This window comes from Phocoena phocoena, chromosome 13 (assembly GCF_963924675.1).
Source record: "Phocoena phocoena chromosome 13, mPhoPho1.1, whole genome shotgun sequence".
Taxonomy (NCBI): Eukaryota; Metazoa; Chordata; class Mammalia; order Artiodactyla; family Phocoenidae; genus Phocoena; species Phocoena phocoena.
The window spans coordinates 36,517,082-36,532,789 of record NC_089231.1 but is presented as its reverse complement, the minus strand read 5'-3'; positions in this window follow the sequence as shown (position 1 = coordinate 36,532,789).

The following is a 15,708-nucleotide window of genomic DNA, read 5'->3' as shown; positions in this document are numbered from 1 at the left end:
AATATTTTCTCCCATTCTGAGGGTTTTCTTTCGGTCTTGTTTATGATTTCCTTTGCTGTGAAAAAGCTTTGAAGTTTCACTAGGTCCCATCTGTTTATTTTTGTTTTTATTTCCATTTCTCTAGGAGGTGGGTCAAAAAGGATCTTGCTGTGATTTATGTCATAGAGTGTTCTGCCTATGTTTTCCTCTAAGAGTTTGATAGTTTCTGGCTTACATTTAGGTCTTTAATCCATTTTGAGCTTATTTTTGTGTATGGTGTTAGGGAGTGTTCTAATTTCATACTTTTATATGTAGCTGTCCAGTTTTTCCAGCACCACATATTGAAGAGGCTGTCTTTTCTCCACTGTATATTCTTGCCTCCTTTATCAAAGATAAGGTGACCATATGTGTGTGGGCTTATCTCTGGGCTTTCTATCCTATTCATTGATCTATATATCTGTTTTTGTGCCAGTACCATACTGTCTTGGTTACTGTAGCTTTGTAGTATAGTCTGAAGTCAGGGAGCCTGATTCCTCCAGCTCTGTTTTTTATTCTTAAGATTGCTTTGGCTATTCGGGGTCTTTTTTGTTTCCATACAAATTGTGAAATATTTTGTTTTATTTCTGTGAAAAACGTCAGTGGTATGGTAGTTTGATAGGGATTGCATTGAATCGGTAGATTGCTTTGGGTAGTAGAGTCATTTTCACAATGTTCACTCTTCCAATCCAAGAACATGGTATATCTCTCCATCTATTTGTATCATCTTTAATTTCTTTCATCAGTGTCTTATAATTTTCTGCATACAAGTCTTTTGTCTCCTTAGGTAGGTGTATTCCTAGATATTTTATTCTTTTTGTTACAATGGTAAATGGGAGTGTTTTCTTGATTTCACTTTCAGATTTTTCATCAATACTGTATAGGAATACCAGAGATTTCTGTGCACTAATTTTGTATCCTGCTACTTTACCAAATTCATTGATTATCTCTAGTAGTTTTCTGGTAGCATCTTTAGGATTCTCTATGCATGGTATCATGTCATCTGCAAACAGTGACAGCTTTACTTCTTCTTTTCTGATTTGGATTCCTTTTATTTCCTTTTCTTCTCTGATTGCTGTGGCTAAAACTTCCAAATCTATGTTGAATAAGTGTTGTGAGAGTGGGCAACCTTGTCTCGTTCTTGGTCTTAGTGGAAATGGTTTCAGTTATTCACCATTGAGAATGATGTTGGCTGTGGGTTTGTCATATATGGTCTTTATTATGTTGAGGAAAGTTCCCTCTACGCCTACTTTCAGCAGGGTTTTTATCATAAATGGGTGTTGAATTTTGTTGACAGCTTTCTCTGCATCTATTGACATCTATGGTTTTTCTACTTCAATTTGTTAATATGGTGTATCACGTTGATTGATTTGCATATATTGAAGAATCCTTGCATTCCTGGAATAAACCCCACTTGATCATGGTGTATGATCATTTTAATGTGCTGTTGGATTCTGTTTGCTAGTATTTTGTTGAGGATTTTTGCATCTATGTTCATCAGTGATATTGGCCTGTAGTTTTCTTTCTTTGTGACATCTTTGTCTGTTTTTTTATCAGGGTGATGCTGGCCTCATAGAATGAGTTTTTAATCTTCCAACTTTTTTTTTTTTTTTTGGTGGTACGCGAACCTCTCACTGTTGTGGCCTCTCCCATTGCAGAGCACAGGATCTGGACATGCAGGCTTAGTGGCCATGGCTCATGGGCCCAGCTGATCCGTGGCATGTGGTATCTTCCTGGACTGGGGCACGAACCCATGTCCCTTGCATCGGCAGGTGGACTCTCAACCACTGAGCCACCAGGGAAGCCCATCTTCCAACTTTTTAATCTTCCATAGGAGAACTTGTAATGATAAGAGTTTAAATATTTTGAGGTTACTTAATTTTCTCCCCTGGACCTAATGTATAAGGAAGTTCAATTGGACCCAATGTACCAGGCAGACAGACTATGGGTATTTGTCATGGCTATGTTAGCAATATTAGAAGACAGAGTGCCTGGCACAGAGTATTGACTCAAGAAAAATATTCATTGAATAAATGCATTAACATAGAGGAATCTGCATTTTGGTTATAAACTGGAATAAATGGATTCTCCATTCAGATAATTGTGACTTATAGAAGAGGATCAAGTTCTATCTTGATTATTCATTGGTGCCTCCAATTATGTGGTATAACTGAGAAGGCCAAAAAAAAAATACAGATAAAAATATTTTTCCATATTTACCTAAAACAAAAGCTACTAGGAAATAACCAAGATAGTTTGGGGAAGAACACATTGTACCAGAAAATTTTAATTTCTGCAGTTAAAGATTTGAGGTACTACATTGGAGCCATATACTCATAGTCTAAAATGTCACAATCCAATGTAGAACAATTCATAACTTGAGCAAACTTCTTAAAGTGCCTCACTGTTCCACTAGAAAGTGAATATTTTACTTTGCATTAATAATTACAATAACAAATACAATTCAAAAGCAATTATTAGCATATGTGGAATGTGTTACAGTTTGCATAGTTTTTTCAATCCTATTATCTCATTTCCAAGAATGTTTTTCTGATTAAACTTTTTGCAAAGAATAATGTGTTCTCATTCCAACACTTCAAAACACACATTCTTGTAAAAATATATTTGCATGTAAAACAATACACATGTACATACACACACACTCAAACACATACACAGTCTTAGATAAAGTATATATAATCTATCAGTAGCCAACAATAGTGGTAGGTTGGTAGTCTAGTCTGCATGAATATTTTTTTCTCTTATTGATGGTTCTTGCCCTCATTAAAACTCTTAGGACCTCCTCTTCCATTTCTCTGATATACACACAAATACAATTTTTTTGATCTCCGGCAAAATGTTTAAAAATTGCCTGCACTTACATTTTTGTTTATCAAACATTTTTAATTGTTGCAATATACGTATTTTATTAAATAAGTTAATTGACTATTCTTACTCAAATATTTAAGCATATAACAAAGCATTATTTATATAAAATAGAATTAATTGGAAAATAGAAGTTCGTATGCCGTGTACCACAGGGATACTGATGGGTATTAGCCAGTTTATATATATATATATATATATATATATATATATATATATATATATCTACCGTCAAACAATGGCAAACTGAAAGCACAAAATTACAATTTCCTCTAACATTAGACTGAAGGATTTCTTCCCCCAGAGTCTCACCATCACCATAGGCCAATTTGGAATGCGTAGAAGTTTCTATGTTAAGTAGAAGGAGCAAGGGATCACTCTACTTGCTTAGTAAAGGGGGTGGAGCTGTTCTCCGAGCCTCTAGCTATGGGTAATGCAATGATGATAACTGAGCCTCCAGTTACCCTCCTGTTAAGTGAGTAGGGACCCCTAAAGCCAGTAGACAGTTGTGTTGCAGTGGAACATGTATCTCAGGACACAAAGTCCCACGAGAAAGAACAGCCTGCCTCATGTTTAATGACTGGGAATTGGATTCCTTTTAAGTATATGGAGAGAAAGTCGAAATTACAATTCTTTAATCTCTTCTCTCCTTTACCATTATATATGGGTGAGTGGGGGATAGAGAACAATAAATTGTGCTACTTAGAGTTGTAGGCTAAGCCGTTTTCTTGGCAGCTGTGTCAATAAAGTACATACCTAACATCAGTTTCCCATAATACACATCATTCAGAGTCATATATTACTCAGTAAAATAGAAAAAAGGGAGACCAATATCAAAATGAAAAGAGAAATTGAAGTGCAACCAGAGCAAGTAGCAGCTGAACTTACAACAGCCAGCACAGTGAAACATTTCATCAGTTCTCCTGGAAAACAAGTGCTTTGGCATTAATGACCCTCCATATCATGTCCCAGAAAGCTGACGACCAGCTGGGGTGCAATAATATTGGAAGCAAATTTTTCTTGCTATTCTCAGGTAATTGGAAGTAAATAGATGACTGCCCCCACACATCACCCTGCAGACTGTGATTTAGTTCAAGAATTTTGAAGGTGAATGTTTCTGTCTGTTTGCATTGACTTTGATGTGGATTTTTCAAAGCAGGTGTGATAGGACAGTCGCCATGTGGGTATGTCATGGGTGCAAAAATGAGTGTTTTATGAGGCTCAGATGGGAGAGGGGTCATATATTCATCCTTCTACTTCCCTCCATACCCAAATATAATCACACTTCTGCCCAGCTGTTGGCGGAGGTTCCAAAATGGCTATGCAATCAGGCCTAGAACTGAAACCCCAACGATGGTGAGGGCTCATTCTGCCTTACTCAATAGACAGATATCCACATAGTTGTAATTATGTATTTATTTTGCCCTTAGAAAGCTGGCAAAAAAAGCATCTTTCTTCAGAAAAGGATTTATTTTTGTGATACACACAAAATATGCACACAGTGTACTAATTTTAGGGAATTTTCTAAAATTTAAATTTATAAAGGGATTCGTAAAATGTGACCCTTCTCAGGGATTATTTTGCCAGATCCATCATATAAATTTGGAAAGAGCTCATCTATTACTTGTGAAAACTTAGATTTTTACAAATAGATTAAGAAAGGTCCCAAATAAATTGGATTCTTAACTTACTTTCTAGAGGAATTCCATGGAATTTTTATTTAAAATTGTATTATAGTTTCAGTATGCAGTGTTTCTTAATACATAAATGTCACTATAACATATATGTTTTCTCTTATTTCTTTGATATTTGTATATTTTCAATCAGTTGTATTCCTTTCCATTTATAATTTTAATATCTCTTTTCCCCAAGGAGTATTTATTAGCACTGCCACGTAAATGACACTGAATTACCACATTTTCCCTTTTACCGTACAAAATTAATATTGTCATAAATTACATGAAATTTAATGAATTTATATGAAAATAATTTTTAAAATTTAAAAATGTACCTTTAGAAAATATTTGTATGCCTTTGTCTTTTTTTCAGCTTTATCAGTAACTATTGAAACCTCGTATCATGAAAGAGAAGAAAATGAACTGTCCTTTTAATCTTTAGAGCTCTTTATTTTCATCTTTCATTTAATATTGTACTTATATATTTTTCTTAGATACTTTAGTTGTTATATTTATATAATATATAACATTATATTATATTTATATAATATACTCCTGTTACTTGAGTGTTATTCTAGTTTTAAAAAAATATCTATTACCCTAACTCATCCAAAATAACAAAGGAATCAACCTACTTACACACAGTCTGACCTTCTTGCATCTTTCTCCTCTTTCATTAATTATATTTTTATTTCTACTCTGCCATGATTTATATTATGTAAGATTTTGTTTTTTTTCTAACTCAAGGTTGGATCTGGGTTTGACAGGTCCCAGAGCATGAACGATTTGGCCCTCTTTAATTAAAATAACACAAAACTATATTTGAAAAAGAAGTTAAAAATGCCTATTATTTCTTTTGACAGAAATCACAACAAATTAGAAATGTCAAAAAGTAAATAAATGTGTTTCCCCAAATCTCATGAAATTACATATTTTTATTAGCAGTCAGACACACATATATAATATGTTTGTTTCTCTATTTGGCTATACACTCTTATATGATCTATGATTTTACAAAATTATTTTTACAAAATTATTCATCTGTTTTCTAGAATGGTCAATTGACATTTTTATAGATGGAAAAGTTTCTTGCAGCTGCATAATTTTTTGTTGGTAATAGTATACAACTTTATATCTTACTTATCAAATTTAGGATAATCTTTAACATGATATTTTTCACAGCAAGCTATATGATTTCAGAACAGTTCAATTTTCTTGCACCATGATTAAACACTTTTAAATAATAAAATCACGTATTAATTTGTTTGTTTTCTGTGTTTTACTTGCTGTTCCAGTGACCATTTTTCATTCCGTTTCATCTGCACCCCTCAGACAATCAGGGCAAGGTAGGTCACAGTGTACATTAAGGCACAATTCAAGGTATGACATCCCACACAAATAGATTTACTGATTTTAATACTGATATAGATTAATGCTCTGCAAGCACAGCATTTCTATTTCATATCATTCCCAACAAAAATGTTAAAAAGGAAAACTGTGAGTTTCTAAATTTATACACTATATTAATATGAGGAAACATGTACTTTTGACTAGGTGATGGTGACAAAATATTGATAATCAAAAAGATTATCCAGGAACCAAGTCTAGCTCCATTCTTTTCAAATCTTGTTCTCTTTTTCTACTCACACATTTCTGGTGCTTATGCACTTAGGATGACAGAAAACCTTTGAATTTACATTGTAACTTGACAGGGGCTACATTGGGTGGTGGGAATTAGACAGTCCTACCATTGTCCAAGGAAATGATAGTGAATCACATGAATTTATCACATTAAACTCCATCTAAAAATATTCCTAAGACAGTTTCTCTTAGCTAGTTCCCAAAAATGCCTGTGTATTTTCCAACAGAAGGGGATAGGTAACAGAAAGGGAAACTAGGGATGGAAGTCCTAACCCATAGTGTTAAAGTATCTTTTGTTTGCAAATTTTCAAAACTATGACCACAAGTGAAAATAATACTGAGAAGCCCTGATCCCAAAATACACATCTCCAGCCTTGGAAAGTGAGTGTTTATGTGAGGGAGCCTGAGTCTGAGGCTCATAGGCTTCAGAGAGTTGGTTCAGTGTTCCTGTTACTTTTATTTTATTTTTGAAATGAGAAAGTCATGTTTATTTATTATTATATTTTTTTTGCTGCACAGCACAGCATGTGGAAATTCCCCAACCAGGGATTGAACCCGCGGCCCCTGCAGTGGAAGCATGAAATCTTAACCACTGGACCACCAGAGAAGTCCCTGTTACTTTTAAACGAACTCTGTGCTCAACATCTAGCCTTTGAGATGTTTCTCCATTTACGTCTTTGTTGGATAAACATTATATTTTTAGTTGTTCTTTAATAAGGGTTCACTGACTAAACTCCTTATAGTTTGAAAATATCTATCAACTGACTTTGAACCCATATGACAGTTTGGGCTGCAAAGAAAATATAAGCAATGCATTTTCTGAGTAGAAGCTATAAACAACACTGTCTCTAACTTTGAATGTGTCTTTGGAGAGGTTTGAAGTCAGTCTACTATTTCTGCCTTTACAGGTGACTTGATTTCTTTTAAAAAGAATTTGGCTTATATACCCTTAAAATTCTTTCTTTCTTTCTTTCTTTTTAAGAAGCAGTAGTTTTTAATTTATTTATTTATATAATTTTTATTTATTTATCTTTTGGGTGTGTTGGGTCTTCTTTGCTGCATAGGTCTTTCTATAGTTGTGGTGAGTGGGGGTTACTCTTTGCTCTGGTGTGTGGGCTTCTCATTGCGGTGGCTTCTCTTGCTGCAGAGCATGGGCTCTAGGCATGTGGGCTTCAGTAGTCGCAGCATTCGGGGTCAGTGATTTCAGCACGCAGACCCTTGACCTCACGGGCTTCAGTAGCTGCAGTGCATGGGGTCAGTTGTGGCGTGCAAGCTCAGTAGTTGTGGCTCTTGGGCTCTAGAGTGCAGGCTCAGTAGTTGTAACGCACAGGCTTAGTTGCTCTGCAGCATGTGGGATCTTCCTAGACCAGGGATCTAACCCATGTCTCCTGCATTGGCAGGTGAATTCTTGACCACTGCACCACCAGGGAAGTCCTTAAAATTCTTTCTTTACCTCTGAAGTCCAGTAAAATTACCAGGATGTATCTCCAGAGTGACGGATATCAGTTTTCTCTAGGATATAATTTTCCCTATCAACTTGTGAATGTGTGTGTGTGTGTGTGTGTGTGTGTGTGTGTGTGTTTGTGTGTATTTTTTTTTGCACCTGTGGGATCTTAGTTTCCTGACCAGGGATAGAACCTGTGCCCCGTGGAGTGGAAGCGCAGACCCCTAACCACTGGACCACCAGAGAATTCAACTAGTATATTTTAGTCTTTACTTCTCTTCTGGAAATTTTCTTGAATTAAATCTTTTTTTCTCATTTATTGGTTGCCCTTCCACTGGGATACTGATTATGCTTATATCCCTTTACTTTGCCTATTTTCATATCTAGCTTTATATCTCCAATCCTTTTCAACTATTTTTTAAATTTAATTTTAATCCTCCTTTCAGGCTTATTCTTATGTTCTTGGCTGTGCTTTCAATAGTGTTCATTCTCCTGTCTTGTATTCAATAGTTTCTCATAAGTTCCTCATTTTATTTATTTTTTTCCATAACTTTTCCACATTATTAAGTCTATTTCTGTTATCTTAGTATTTTGTTCTTAAAATATTTATATCTCCTTTGAGAGCTTATTTCATAGAGAGTATTTGTTTTATTAAAATCTTTTGATTTGTCCAAAATATTTCTTAAATGTATTGATCCTGTGGAAAATGTCTTTAATCCTTGTTCTCATTTGTTTTCAATGGGTAGAATTCCTCTCCTTCTTTATATTCATAGAAATCATGTGAATATTACAAATCTTGGCGTGAAGGTCATTCTTCCTGGGCCAGGTGTCCACAGAGGGAACAGTGAGCCCCAGACCCAGGTCTCTCCATGCACAATGTCTGACTGCATATTTGAGAAGCTTGGATTGAGATGGAAACCTGTGGAGACTGATAGAGACAGAGAGAGGCAGAAAGAGAGAGCTGGTTTTCCACTTTTCCTCAATAACAAAGTGTGGCAGCTGGGACGGTGCTCACAAAACCCAACTTCTCTTAAACCCTGCTGAAAGAACAGCCACAGTTTTCAACATTATCACACAGGTGCACTGTGTGTTTTTTCCTCAGATATTCCATAGTGTCAAGCAAGTCCCCAAGAAGCTTTAGCAGTCAGCTTATGTATCCCAAAACCTCTTATTTCAAATATAGAACTTTTGTTCCAGTCACTACATTGTGCAGTTTTTGCATTGAATGCCCTGCTCTTCAGCTCTCTCTATGATACAGTCAGAGATATCTTCTCATAGCATCTTTCCCCACCCCAGTCCAGCCATCACTAAGCTAATGATGGTCATTTCTCTTACACTGATTTGGATTTACAAATCACTCCTAGATGCGTTACAAAATTGTTTGTTTTTTTTTCTGTGGTTTTCATTTGGTTTGGGGAGGCAGAAAGGGAGGGAGCAGATGCATTCTTACACTGCCCAAATCAAGTCAGAACTCTAAGTACAATATTTTTGGAAACAGCCAGAAAAGTCTTCTGTGGATCAACATTCATAAGTAAACCTATGTTCTCCTTCATTCATTTTTATCCGAGAATATAAATCCATTCACTTGAGCTTCCCATGCATTTTGCAATAGCTAATGAGAAAATATTTGAGTATTTTAGAGGGTTTTTTTTTTGCCTTTTTAAATTATTGTGTATCTAAAACTACTTAGAATGTCTATTTCTCTCATATTCTTTCATTTTTTTTACAGATTCTTATTTTCATTACTAAGATATTTTTAAAGAAACCAAAAAAAAACAACTTGATTTTGTACATTGGAAAAGGTAATTTCCATTTTAGTCGAATGTAAAAAAGTTTTCTTTTTTTCAGTTTTCAGTTTTAGTAGTAAGTTAAGAGAACCTCAGATCTGTTATATTGTATTCACATTCAGTGATCTCCTCTGAACAAGAAAAATGGAGACTTCAAGTATTTGTGAGAATACTCTGATACTCAGTTTGAAAATAAACGGTTAGACTAGACGTGTAGTTTAAGAAATTCAGTTTATACTTATTAAGCTATTATATATTAAAAGTACCTAGAGTAGTGTTTAATTTATAGTATTTGACCAAGACAAGTTAGTCCCCTTCTCTATTCAGTGAAGCTTGGCCCAAGTATGCCCTTGGGGGGAAAAATGAAAAATGTGAAAATTAGGTGATAACTGTCCTAGGATACCTGATTAGACTTCAATGTGATTAAAGAATTCTGCAACACCAGCAAGAATAGGGAGCACAAAAGTACATTTCCTGTTTCTTCTCTTATACTTAGTACTTCAGTAATCTGTCTGCTACAAACCTCTGAGCTCCCACTTCTGTATGTCAATTGCCAATTCAGAGACACCGTGAGGCTGATGCTAAGGAGACCTGACAGCACAGAGCAGAAAGGCACCAGAATAATCCTATGTGGCTGAGTGGCCCTGTGGACATAGACACTATAAGATGTAGAAATGAGGCCATAGAACGAGACAGTATTTTAGTGTATTTGGAGCCCGTAGGAGTCGAAATAAAGCAACTGTCAACCAAAGTTTCTTCTCTCTCAGCTTACGTATGATGGCATGGCAATTTTGATTATAATTGTATGCTATTTCAAAATTGCAAAGGAAAAAAAATGTTTAACTCTGTTCTTATAGTATACATGATCTACTTTTTTTATCTAACACCCTCCCTTCCTTCTACTACAACCCTGCCCCCTTATAGAAGATATTTTCTAAGTTACAATTATTTTCGTAGACTTGTTTCACCCAGGCTGAGTCTGGGTAAGAAGGACCAGTAGACAGATGGGAGAAGAAATGTATGTCCCCTCTTATGCTGGATGAAACCACATGGGTTTAAGGCCTGTATCCAAAAATATTCAAGTAGAGGTTTCTATTAAGGAAATGCATATGATAATGAGCAAACCCTCTAACAAGTACACTGTACTTGTTAAGTATATGGAATAGCACCAAATGTTTCATGATAAAAAGACAGATTTTTTTTTTAATTTTAAAAATGTAACATCATAACTCTTCAATGTGCTTGCAACCCATCAAAATACTGGAAATTAAAATTCACAAAAATAATCACAGACAATATTGGGTAATTAAATAGAATTATTTGATTCTCAATTATACAGTTATAAATGAAATTACTATTGATGTGAACTTGACATTAACATACACATTGCATTTGACTATTTTCTGACAGCTTTAAATGTCCATTGTTATATAATCAGAAAACCCAAGGTTTCTAAATGGTCCAGGAATGTGGACCTTATAACCACAATAACCCAAGATTATAGAGATATACTTTGAAAAGCAACGAGTTATTCAGATATCACAAATTCTGCTTAGTTCAGTCTAATGACTTAGATGAAACGTTAATAAAATGACCTGTTACAGTAATAGGTTTCAATTCTGTTGGTACAGTCAATCCAGAGCCTATTTTTACTTAATTTCTTAAAGTTCTCATATTTTCTTCAGATAAGTTAACACAGTATAGATATTCTTACAGTTGATATGTGATGTGTGTGCTTATTATCAAGGTAAAGATTTAAACTTAAAGAATGTCCACAGGGACACCATTGTAGTGTACCCCACCATTTGTTGTGTGACCTGTGGAAGGAGCAATTGTCTTTTTATTTAAAAATCTATTCACAACCGAATGAGATGCATACACCAGATAAAAATGCCCTTTCCGATTACATAGATTCCCATCCAGTGAGTTTAGAGACATAAGAGATGCATGCCTTCCTTGTGCTTTCTACATTTTTTGAGGGGTGGAAGAGGGAAGGGGAGAGAGGAGTAGTGCAAATTGAGTTCTATTTCTAAACTAATTGTAATACAAACTGGGCTGCATCACCCTTGATTTTATAAATACTTTGGAACAAAGTGCAGTGATTGCATAATAGTCCATCAAATGAGTGGTTGATTAGTTCAGTCAGTTTTACATGCAGTTTAGCTATTATTTCTACTAGAATGGAAGAAACTGAGCAAAACTGTCACCTTTGTGGTGATGCCTGGCAGATGGGAACTGAGAATGAGTCTCAGTTGTAATATGCAAAGTCTGAAGGAAGTAATAATTAATTCTTCCATCTGATCCCTTACTCTCAAGTAAATATCATTTCAAAACCATGTTTCCTTAAGCATTACAAGTCTGACTCATTGGGACCTTTGGTGATCCTAACTGTCCTTTCCAATTTGATTTACTGTATCCTGCAAGATACTTTCTCTTTTATCACATGGGCTATTTTGAATCTTATGTTATACCTTAGTATTTTGTTCTGGAAATTTTATTTTAAATGCAATTTATTATTTTCCTTCAATTTTAGTGTTTGTAGAAAATGGTCCTCTCTCATTCCAACACACACACAAAATTATCTTCCTCAGTAAAAGCCTTTAATGTTCATGTTGTTAGTGTCTGTTTCTTGCTTCTGGTGGACAAGGGACAGAGAAAGTAGTGACTAATATCAGAATCATGAGTGAAGATATGTTTTATTCATAAACTTTCTACCTTCAGTGAAATTAAAAGCAAAGTAAAGGGTCGAAGCTGTGAACCTTTTTCCTAGAGCCTGTAAACCAATAAAGGCTTTATATTAGCTATTGATATCTATCTCTGAGTTGCCTTAATAACATCTTATTCCCTGTTTTCACCAGCCATCAATAATATTTCTGCCTGCCCGCTCAGGCCCCTATCTCTGCGTGCAATTGCATTATAAGGGTCTATAAGCCCAATTTGCTTCACATTCTTATTTTTGGAAAAGGCTGGCTGGCTTTTGTAATGAGAGCAGCTGCCAGGAAGGCTCGACAGAATTTGTGGCCCATCTGGCTTATAATCTTCACTCAATATCGCAGAGGCCTAAACTCTGAGACCTGCTGATAAGCCCAGGCACCCAGGCAAGCGATGGCAGCTTTCTCTGTGATTTCTCATTAAGGGCAGGGACATCTCTCTGGGAATCTCTCATATCCTGGATATCACATAATTCCCTTTTTCATTTTCTAATAAGTACAAGGGAGTTGTATTTTTTTACACTATAGTATCTTCCTGTACCCAGATATGAGTGAACAGCCATTTGTAAAATTTTGACATTTGAGTGTTTGGGTTTCCTAAAATATTTGTTGTTAATCCAAAAGGGGGAAGAAGAAAACTAAAGAAAGTGCCATTAAATAGATCAGAATATGTTAAATAACTATTTATACATTTTAGTTTTTAGAGATGATTCTTTTTCCTACTATATGTTTATATACATTTCCATCACAGTGCTATAGTGTGGCACCAGTGGTTTATGACAAACAAATATAGAATCAATAGCATAGCCACTGACTTACCCAGCATTGATGGGCTTGTTTTCTTGGTGACTGAACAAAAGGAGAGAAAGATAAAGAGGAGGCTGTTGAGGGTGGAGGGGTGTATAGGAGTTACATTGAAAGTATCTTCCTTCTCCTCTAACTTACCTATTGAAGATAAATTTTAAAAATCATGTGTAATAAGTTATCATGTAATAATAATCTTGTTTATCTTGTATTTCTAGCCTTTTATATTACATTTTTTATCCTTTGTAATGCACTCCTAAGTATGTCAGAAGAAAAAGGTGATGTAACCCCTACCCTTAGAAGTTTACAAATAGTGAGTCTGAATTTATTGACTTATAAACTATAGTTGGGAAAACTGTTATCTCCTCCAGTAGAGTTGCAGAAAGTGATTCTGTACTCTGGTAGATCTGCATCTACCAATGCAATTTAGTTTGGAAGATTGGCAAGCCTTTATTTACTATGCTATTTATCTCCTCTCCCTTGTAGAAATTGCTTTCGCTATATTTCCTATATTTTACATGTATTTTTGATAAACTTGAAATGGCAGTGACAATATTCTGAATAAAAATGCTCTCATGGGAAGAATCTGAATAATAACTCATCAAAACAAGGAGCAGGACTGGTTACTTGTAGGACAGAAGACTGGATCATTCCTGGAGTCAAAGCATACCAGTTAAGTATTTTCTTATCAATTATTCATCAAAAATTGATTAAGCACAGACTATGCATCAGGTACTATAAATGCCTTTAAAGAACAAAATTTTCATGAGTTAGAGAAACAACAACATATTTTGCCAAAAGGAGAGAAAAAGGCAAATGGAGGCTTAGATGCTCTGGTGAAGAGGGTGACGGCCCTTAAGGACATGCTGATAGGAACACATAAAACAAAACAAACAAAACTCCTGAAAAGCATATCCAAGACATTCAGGTTGAGAGTGACTGAGAGTCAACAACTTGTGTCCTGAGGCCAAGTGTGGACCAATGTATGTCAGAAAGAACAAAAATGCAGACCAAACTGGAGACCAAATACAGAAAGAATGACTCACATCCTGAGCCAGAGCCTAAACAGCGTCCAGGAAGAACAAAGGATTCTGGCATGCATCCTGGCAATGGAACCAATTCACATGAACCCAGCTCAGTATCTTAGTACAAACGGAACTGAAGAAGGCCTGATTCCTGATAGGCAGAGCTCACAGGGGCTTCTATTAGGTATTGCGGGAAACTAAAGCCAGAAATCCTTGTCATTGACAGCTGCTTTCTAGACTTTTATATTACTTTTATTTTACTCACCCCTTTATATGACTTAGTAAAAGTAACTTCTAAAAATATTTTTAACTTGACTTAGCTGAACTAAAACAAAATCACAATGTTGCCTTAGGGAGAACTAATTGATACTATTATGGTTACTGACATCTTTCTTAGGCCAGTCTCTCACATTTCCCTCCACGATCCACGTCCTCAAAAACCTGGTTCATATGTTGTTAACTCCTTTTGATGTTCAAATCACCAAGTGCTCCCCTGTTTCTCTGTATGGTACAGCTTATATTGTTGGAAATATTCATTTTCCTGTCACTTGAAAATATACCATTATTTAAAAATTTTTGTCACTTGAAAAATACACTGTTAGGTTTTTTCCTCCATGTATCCTCTTTATAATTTCAATGAGACAATCTCCTATAGTTATTAACTCAGTATTTGGTACTTAGTAGGTGCTCTCAAAGCAATAATCAAGTCATTGGTTAATTCACTGATTGTTTAACAAATTCAGACTATTCAATTTTTTGAGTTTTAGACCTATTAATTGAAGTGCTCAACCACAAAGAGTCCTGAATCTTCTATTGTAAAAGAACAACTTTCTAATAATAACCACTTGCAAAGTTACAAAATGTAGTTAGAATGAGTCAGACTTTTAAATAAATAGGCTGTGTAAATAGTAGGTATGTGGAGACATCTTTCTACCTACAGTAAAATTTTTATCATGCTCATGTTATATTTCATCCTATTTTCTGACATAAATGTGGATGACATGGAAACTTTTGTACAAAAGTGAAATAGGAGAGGGTGTGGAGAAAAGGAAACCCTCTTGCACTGTTGGTGGGAATGTAAATTGATACAGCCACTATGGAGAATAGTATGGAGGTTCCTTAAAAAAACTAAAAATAGAACTACCATACCACCCAGCAATCCCACTACTGGGCATATACGCTGAGAAAACCATAATTCAAAAGAGTCATGTACCAAATTGTTCATTGCAGCTCTATTTACAATAGCCAGGAGCTGGAAGCAGCCCAAGTGTCCATCATTGGATGAATGGATAAAGAAAATGTGACACATATATACAATGGAATATTACTCAGCCATAAAAAGAAATGAAATTGAGATATTTGTAGTGAGGTGGATGGACCTAGAGTCTGTCATACAAAGTGAAGTAAGTCAGAAAGAGAAAAACAAATAGCATATGCTAACACGTATATATGGAATCTAAGAAAAAAAAAAAAAAGGTCATGAAGTACGTAGGGGTAAGACCTACTAGAGAATGGACTTGAGGATATGGAGAGGGGGAAGGGTAAGCTGTGACAAAGTGAGAGAGTGGCATGGACATATATACAGTACCAAACATAAAATAGATAGCTAGTGGGAAGCAGCCGCATAGCTCAGTGCTTTGTGACCACCTAGAGGGGTGGGATAGGGAGGGTGGGAGGGAGGGAGATGCAAGAGGGAAGAGATATGGGAACATATGTATA